A 9,622-nucleotide genomic window follows, 5' to 3' on the forward strand; every position below is an offset into this window, starting at 1 on the left:
AACCTGTTCATCCTCCACAAGAGAAGGCTGAGGGGGGATCTAGTGGCCTGTTACAAACTAGTCAGAGGGGACCAGCAGGCATTGGGGGAGTCCCTGTTCCCCCAAGCACTACCAGGAGTGACTAGGAATAACAGTCACAAGCTGGCAGAGGGTAGATTTAAGCTAGATATCAGGAGGTGCTACTTCACCATCAGGGCGGCTAGGATCTGGAACCAACTTCCAAGAGAAGTGGTGCTGTCTCCTACTTTGGGGGTCTTTAAAAGGAGGCTGGATGAACACCTTGCTGAGGTCGTTTGACCCCAGTAATCTTTCCTGCCACAGCAGGGGGTTGGACTCGATGATCTGCTCAGGTCCCTTCTGACCCTACTAACTATGAAAGTATGAATTTGCCTCACTGTTAATGAGAGATCAACTTGTGGCAGAAATGCAGTCGTTCATATGATAGGAAATGTTCAAGTGATGAATACATGATAGAGAGAAAGAGGTCATTCAGATGTGACAGGATTATCCAATCCCTGGTTTACAAGAGTATTTCTTTTTTCACAAGTGATAAAATACCAAATTAGATCATGTTCTACAATGACACAGGACAATAACTTCTCATTCTACTACCTTTCATCTTAGGGAGGAGAAGAAATAGAGACTGGATCATATGACAACCTATGCAGTGAACTTCTATAGAGTATCAATTTAACACACAGCAGTCTGCCTACAATAACCATAAATCCTGCTATCATGTGCAAGCAATGAAGAGATAAAGCACAACAGATATGTTTTCTTTCTTCCAACTAGCTAATAAAACACATGACTCCTGTGGGGCTTTATGCAAGGGCCCTTGTTAAACTCTGGATCCAAGAGGGGAGAAATTCTTCTTTTCTTTGAAGGAAGAATTAAGTTTCTATGTCTTCCCCCTGCAGATCACAGATTTGAAATCACAACCAGATGTAAACTGATTTGTTGGAATTTAAAGAAACAAAAAGTTGAGCTCCACTTCTTCAGCAAGACGTTGGAGAGAATGTCAGACCCTCACAAGTATGCCCACCTTTCATATTAAATGAGTTAGTCGGGTTTGAGGGGTATCCCTGAGAACCATCTCACTAACCTTCTGCAGAATCCTGAGGCCAGCTCTGCATAAATTGTTGTGATCACAATGGAGCAGAACTGATAACTCTGGAGAGCAAATGAAGGCCTGTCAGATGAGTAAAAGAATACCACGAAAGACACGTTAACATATTCAACCCTCTCCTAATCTGGGAACACATCAGGTATTGGTTATGAGAGCAGTTGTTGGACTGCAAGTGTGGCTGTCATTTCTATAGCAGTTCCTGTACACTTCCTTTTCTATCTTCAGCAACGCTTCTAGGGTAGTGTGAATGAAGGAAGTTACTGGTCTGGTACCCATGTGGACACATTCATTTTCCAGTTGTTCATCAGAAGAAGGGCATGAGGAAACTGTGCAGGCACTGAGTGAGAATCTTGCAGCTGCTTCTTGTCTAGTTAGTGCATGTCCAATTTGTCTGAACCATCCAGAGTTTGAGGAGATAGGACTTGGAGGGAGTCTTGAGCTCTAACTTAACCTCACAATCCTTTTCTTCAAAAGATAGCAGGCTCCCATTTAGCCCTTTTCCCAGTTAGGGGAGATTGTGACCAGTCAGAATATGACCTAGACCTGACTTCACAGCCCCCTCCAACCAGTCAGAGGATACAGAATGATTCACACAAGAAAATGCTGCTACTGCTGCTGCTACTGTGAGGACCAGCCAGGAACACAGGGAGCCTCCTAGATGTGTTATAGAGACGGAATCACTGTGGGGTGAAAGGCAGTGGGGGCAAGGAAGGACTTAGAGATTTTTTGTGATGGGAAAAGTTTAATTGATTTCCCCATGGTGGTAGGAGGGGAGGTGGAGAAGAAACAATATTTTTTTCAGCAGGATGCCCAAAAGAAATTTGCCCAGAGAAGGACACATGAATCATGCATTGAGATGAATAATTCTAAAAGCCCCTTGTTAAAATGTAGGCAGCATACTTCTGTGTAAAATATTGCCTTTTATTAGCAACAGGATCAGTACATCACAGTGGAGAAGAACACAATGTTTTGGGGTTTTTTTTAATAGGAGTGTCCTTCCAGCTGTACTTGTATTAAGTCTGGGCAAAACTGACAGCATCTGCTATGATCCACTCATATAATTGCTGCACTTTATTTATCTGGAACAAGAGGCTGCTAAGTTTCTGACCATTTTTGTTTCCTCCACCTCTGTTTTCTTCTGAAGTAAACATTTCTTAGTGAGACTGCTGGTATTCAAAAACAATGAACTAAACCTAGGTATGTATAAAGCAACAGTTATGCAAACGTCCACAAGTACCAGAGTCAATCCTGCTACCATGACTTTCAATGCCCACTCCCCTGCTACTTTGGTTCTACCCAAATTCAAACCCTACAGTGATATAACAAGCCTCACCTCCAAATCCACTCTTCCCATATCTCCACTACTGTCCTAGTCCTGACCCTCCCCTACTCTCCTCTAATGGCAGAAACTCCTGGCCTGCTAACTTGCCTCCTGTGGTGATAAAAACCCTAGTTTAACAAAAGGCAGTGGAAACTATGCGGTAAAGTTGAGCAAATGTCTTTTTCTGCATCACTTCAACTGGAACATATTTTTCATTGTTATATAAAACATTGAAGAAAAACAAGGGGGAAATGAAGACAAAAAAAATTTTATCAGGCATAATTTTGGCTTAGAACACAGGGGAGAAAAATCTGTGTGTAAGAATATGGTATTAGGTGAGGTCACTGTAAGAAATGCACACTCCTCCCTTCATCCCTGAAGAAAAAATTTTAAAAAGAAGATTGTTTTTCATGCTTGAACTTCATATATGTTGGACCAGTCTAACCACTGCAGCATCAGAAAAAGAGCCAAAGGAGTTTAAAGACAACCAAGAGACCACAGGTTTTCTGGGCTATCTTCCATTATTACTAGGCCTGAAAACAGAAAAATCTTTCTGGCTTATGTTCACATCGCCTGCTCAAAGACAGCCCCCTCCTCTCTATTTTTCCTATTCTGCTTCTATAAAATAGTCTGGCCAATGTTTTCAATAGTGTCTAGTAATGTTGGATGCTTTGATTTTTGGATGCTCAGTCTGGGACACATTAATCCGTCCTGATTTTCAGCGGTTTTGGTATCAGCATTTTCCTGAAATGCATGCCCTTGTAAAGTGTCACAGAAATGAGTCAGACATGAGGCACTGCATTTCACTAGTCACCTTTGAAAATCTTGGTTACTCGGATTCTAATTGGCTGCCTCAATACTTAGTTATTTGCTTCTTCTTGAGACTTGAAACCAGCTGAAGACATAAAACTAGTTTTCAGCCAGAGTGACAGAAGCATGATTAAGAGGAGGGCATATCAGAGAGACCAACTTGTCCATCTTCACCATTACCATCATGATCTCTGACTAAGAGTAGCAAGAGGCTCCCAGGAAATGTCATCAAGGTGGATCTGTACACCTGGCTGTTCCATCAAGTAAAGTAGTTGTAACTGAAGGCAGATTCTCTCTCTCTCTCATTTTCAAATTCTTTACCTATCCATCCTTTACACGCATTTATTTTCAATGTCCGCACAAACAGGTGAAGGACTAATCCATGAATGGTGCGTACCCCCAGCAGCTGGGGAGGCACAGCTGCACTGGTGGCAGCAGGAGACCGGTGGCAGGAGCCCAGCAGCAGTAAGCACAGAACTCCTGCAAATGCCACAGGCAGTGTCAGCGGCAGGGAGAGGTGAGGGGTGGCAAGCGCCAACCAGGAGTCAGAGACCACCCGCAGGTACCACCAGCAACATTGGCAGTGGCCGGCGGCGATTGGAGACCACTCACAGACACTGCTGGCAGTGTTGGTGGCTGAGTGGTGAGCAGCAACCGCCCACAGGCACCACTGACAGTGTTGGTGGTGCCTTTTTGCAGGGGGTGCACCGCCACGCTCAAGGGGTGCACATGCACCCACATGCACCCCCTACGTGTCGCCTCTGGACTAACCTAAAAGTAAGTACATTCTTTATGAGGTACTTTTTACATTTTATTAAGCTGTGGAACTCATTGCCACACAATATTCTTGTAAGTGATAAGGATAGCTATTATTACAGCTACAATAAAGCTATAATAATTAACTTGTTAGTTGAGCAGTTACCTTTAGACCAGCTACAGATGCAAAGTACTTACCACACCATAAAAGCTTCAACCAGTTCTAAAGTTAGACCTGGAAAATATGTACTAACTTTTTAGCTGGTTGTTTTCAAGCTTTAATTTGCCTGTGTAGCAGGGTCTTCCCTGTGGCTGGAAGCCCTGGGTCTGGGAGTCATACAACTAAGGGAACTCTCAGCCCCAGCAGCTGCTGACTCTGGGTTCTGGTGGCACCCCTAGTCCAGGGACCCAGGTCCAGCAGCTGTGGATACTAATTCCAGTAGTGTCCCTCCTGGTGCCAGGACACAGGTGGGTCCCAGCAGCCATGTGTGGTGGCTGCCATCTGGGGATATATGGACATGTATATTAACAGGAAACCATCCAGAGGTATTTTTTTCTTCAGTGTCCAATATTAGAGCAGAGGAGCACCCTGTAGAATGGAATACTACTAACCTTGGTGGAACAACACCAGGGAAAATTTTAGACCCAGATTTCCAGAGCTTAAATAAACTAATTCCAAACAGCTCCATCACCTTCCATCTTTTGCTTCTGATGACATAGACAGAGAGGTCAAAAAGGAACGAGGTGCTAAGGAGAAAGAAATAGTAACTAGAAATAGTAAGAGACATGTAGAAATGAGAAAAGTTCAGTAAAAAAATGAAAACAGAAAATGTAACCATTGAGATTATGTTGTAGTGAAGTCCACTTCATCACTTTGTTTGAACTTTCCCTAGCTTTCACCTTCCTTTGCTGCCCCCTGCCCCAGGTCCCTGTTTCCCTTTGAATTACCTTCCTTTGTTTCTCAAAAAAAGCAGGTTTACTGTTAATGTTTATAGCTGAACCCACAGGAAGTTAGTGTGTGATGATTCATCAGAACCAATTTTATAAGAAACCTGCACTCTTCCTATAGATACCAGTCCTATTGAATATTGTTAAAAGAGTTGTTTTCCTCATTCATTTTTGGTTCCCAAAGAATCACATATATAAGAGATGGAAAGGCAGAAATGATGTAGCCCAGCACTGCACATCATCTAGCACAATCTCACACTTCCTGGAAAGGAGCCTTCCTGGACATCTAGTTTGTCTGGATTTTTAAATATTTTTACTGCTTCCCTTGAGAGACTGTCTCACACTAACATCTGCATGTGAAGCCCAGAACTGGCCAGGGACTGCCCAAAACAAGACAGTCCGCAGCTGGCTCCAGTCAGGGGCAGGTCCCAGCCAACTCCAGTCTGGGCAGGGAACTCTCCCCATGCAGGGAGCTCCTTGCCCCAGCTCCGCAGGGAGGTCACAAGGGTCCCAGGTCTTTGGTAATACCTAGATGGTGCTGTAGTAATAGGTACCTTAGAATTACATGTCAAAAGATACGTAAGTATAACCCATGGAACTCTGGAACCAAATACCGCTAGAATATATATGAAACCTTTCTTTCTTCTAAAGTCCTGCAGATGATAGAGACATATAATATCTATAATGTCTTTATGTCTATAAAGACATATAATGTCTAATTCATCTGCAGCACTTTGGAAGAAAGAATTTATATATAAATGTCTGCATATACATGTTTAAGCATGTTTCAGAGAGAGTTCAGGATTAACAAACCCTGTGACTATGCAGGGTATTGCACTAGTTGACTATCATAGATTCATAGATTAAGGGTTGGAAGGGACCTAGTAGATCTTCTAGCCCGACCCCCCGCCAGGGCGGGAGAACAACAAAAAACCCCAAAAAGAGACGGGACTCAAATGAGTCCAGCCAGGTAGGCATCCAGCCTCTTCTTAAAGACCCCCAGGGTAGGGGCCAGCACCACTTCCCTTGGAAGTTGGTTCCAGCTCCTAGCCACCCTAACTGTGAAGTAGTTCTTGCGGATGTCCAATCTATACCTCCTCTCCATCAACTTGTGCCCATTGCTTCTTGTTATGCCAGCGGGCGCTAGGGGAAACAGCGTCTCCCCCAAACCCTTCTGGTCCCCCCTAGTGAGTCTATAGACGGTCACCAGGTCCCCCCTCAGCCTTCTCTTGTGGAGGCTGAATAGGTTCAGGTCCCGCAGTCTCTCACTGTAGGGTCTGCCCTGTTGTCCCCGGATCATGCGGGTGGCCCTCCTCTGGACCCTCTCCATGTTGTCCACATCCCTCTTGAAATGGGGCGCACAGAACTGGACACAATACTCCAGCTGTGGCCTGACCAGCGTCGCGTAGAGGGGGAGGATCACCTCCTTGGCTCTACTCGAGATGCACCTGTGGATGCACGACAAGGTCCGGTTAGCCCTGCCAACCATGACCTCGCATTGTCGGCCCATGTTCATCTTGGAGTCAATAATGACTCCAAGATCTCTTTCTGCCTCCGTGCTCTCGAGTAGGGAGTTCCCCATTGTGTAAGTGTGCTGCTGGTTCCTACTGCCCAAGTGCAGCACCCTGCACTTGTCCGTATTGAAACGCATCCTGTTCCTGTTAGCCCACCCCTGTAACCTATCCAGATCCCTCTGCAATCTCTCCCTCCCTGCTAGCGTGCTCACCTCCCCCCAAATTTTGGTGTCATCAGCGAATTTAAACAGGTTACTATCCACCCCATCATCCAGATCGCTGATGAAGAAATTGAACAGCGCAGGCCCCAGGACTGAGCCCTGGGGGACTCCACTACCCACCTCGCCCCAGGTCGAATATGACCCATCCACCACCACCCTCTGAGTGCGACCCCTCAGCCAATCTGCAATCCATCTGACTGTGTAGGCATCGATGCCACAGTCACCTATTTTTTTAACTAGGATGGGGTGAGAGACAGTGTCAAAGGCCTTGCTGAAGTCCAGAAAGAAGGTCCCTTCCAACTCTATCATTATATGAAATAAGTCCCATGCAATTTGGGTAAGATCTTTATAAAACCCCAGTCCCACTCATGTTCAACAGAAGACAGGAATTGTGGGTTATCATTTCTTTCCAGTAAGAATCTGTACCTTTCTGGCTAAGTTGTGAACTTTAATGGAAATCTCTCTGAAATTGAGATTTTTATTTAGCGATCTGTACAGTTACAACACTGGGTAAATGTTCAGATTAACAGTAATTCACGATTTGCAAAGCAATGAAAATTCCTAAATAAACATTATTCTTCCCGCCCTGTTCTTTTCCTATCTCAGTCATGCCAGTTCTCATGTATCAGTTGCTGCTGCTGCTTAAGTCTCTCCAGTGCTGAGTCAGACACTGGCAATGGGCTTCAGCTTCTGTTCCTGCCAGCCAAGCAAACCAAGGGGGCTAGAAGAGTTAGTAAAAATGCAGCGTCAACTATAGTAAGAGAATTATTTGCAAAAACTAATAAACAGAACAGAGGTGCAGTACAACACAGTCCTGGTTAGGGAAACAGCTTATGTGCAGGACTGCCGCCTGACCTCACTTACTGAAGAACAGGAGGAATCAGTCCATAAATAAGCATAGCTACTGCATGAGTATAAGTAAGGTCTGGATCAGGCCCTGTATTAGCAATGAGAGGGGAGATACTTAAAAACTATGTTGATGCATGAATGAGTGTCTAATATTCACTAAGGTTAAAGATAAATAATGACTTCTAGTTGTTGTAAACACCCTATCTTTTAGCTGCCTCTTCTGTCAAAAGGAGTCAGTCACCTGCCCTTCCACCTAGCACCCAAATGCCTCACTGTTTATCAACAAAATAATTCAATCTCATTCTCCCCTCCTGAAAAACTAAACCTACAGCATGCAGGTGTTTAATCAATAATGCACTCATCAGTCATCAATGATAAGAACAGCAGGAAGTCCTGTACAGTATGCCCAGTCAATGGGGAGCCCTTTAATAACCTCAGAGGGGTGTTTTTCCCTCCCCCACATGGCTACATTTTTTTGTGGACTGACAAGCAGAAATCACCTCGTTCCCTTTTGCTCACAGAATCTAGATGGAAGTGAGTGATAAAATATTCATTAAAAAGAAAAAGAAAGGCATTATGATAATGTTAACAGAGTAGCTGAATGAACAGAATTCAGAGAAAGCAGCGATAACTGCATGTACCTTATCTTAGCTGCCTCCTGGTCTGGCTTGTCCACATGAACATGCAGAGAAATGGAGGTAAGATTTTTTTTTTAGGTGTAATCAAATTCTATACCAGAGGATGTTAGACAGCAACCATAATGCAAACTGTGGGGCTATGCCTAAAGCTGCTATAGCACACACCTGAGTCTTTTAGAAATAAGATGTCCACAAATAGTCTGCTAGGCCACAAAGTACTACAGCTGGATGTTTTAAAATATTCAAATTTGCTAATATTGCTGTGGCAGAAATGATGTGTGGAAATATGTGGTACAGTGATAATGTGATGCAATTCTTCAGCTTGCATAAGGATCTTGGATGCAAAATTGTTTTTAAAATCCCAATTTAAGGTAAATATGCAATATACATAGCAAGGTAATTCTTCCTTCTCAGCAAGTAAATTAGTGTTAACATCAGCATTGCGTAATGTTAACAGGTCTACTGAAAGATTAAATGCCTTGCATGTGTTATGTAAGCAAATTTCAATTCTTTGTTTGTTCATTTCCATAGAATTTACAGATTAATATATCAGACATTCATAAATCATTTCTAAATCAGTGGAAGCCTTTAGTTTTCACACAGTGTATCTACAAATAATTACTCACTAAAAACAGAGCTCATAAAATTATAAAAAGATGTACAACTCTTGACAAAATACAGATATCAGTAAACTAGGGATGGCGCAATAAGCAATGTCTATAATTAAAGTTACCTGCTACTTTCTGTTATAAAACCTTTTTTTCACTTAGTCATATTTTTGCCAAACTTTAAACATCTGGGCTGAAATTTTCCAAGCCTTATGCTATTTTTTCCTGAAAATATTTCAGGGGAAAAGATTGTTTTTTTCTTAAAGCAAGGCTAAGGAAAAATATTTTTTGTTCACTTAAAAACATTTTACAACTGTTTCAATGAGAATGATCTAGTGGGACAGGGGCATGAAATTTGGCAAGGTTGTATATCTGGTGGCTGTGGTAATGCCTATTGCTATCTATAAAAATCTACCCAAATGTGACCAAGTTATAGGCCACTGGACCTCTTAATTCATATATTCTCTGTGAAGTACTACATTTTGTGAAGTTTCCATCTACATTGAACATGATCCATCCTGTTTCAAATTTTGTTATCAGCTGGAACATGCCTCCACCTTTCACAGAATAAGTAAGGGTGCTCCATTGCAGGGATTGAGCAGGACTTTCCCTAAAATTAATCCTCAAGGCTACAATATTGCTGAGCACAGGATGTAAGAGCAAAAAGGCTGTCTCTTTCTGTAACAGGGTTCTCCTTGAGACCCTGTTGTTAAGGAAAAGGGGGCAGCTGGAAATAATGACACCATGAGGAGGGCGGGCCCCGGCCCTCAGGTGCCAATGGCAGCTAAACCTGGAGGATAAAAAGGAGAGGAAGATGAGGAAAGGTGCCTT

The sequence above is a fragment of the Gavialis gangeticus genome, unplaced genomic scaffold (genome assembly GCF_001723915.1).
Source record: "Gavialis gangeticus isolate Ggan-Ray unplaced genomic scaffold, GavGan_comp1, whole genome shotgun sequence".
Classification (NCBI taxonomy): Eukaryota; Metazoa; Chordata; order Crocodylia; family Gavialidae; genus Gavialis; species Gavialis gangeticus.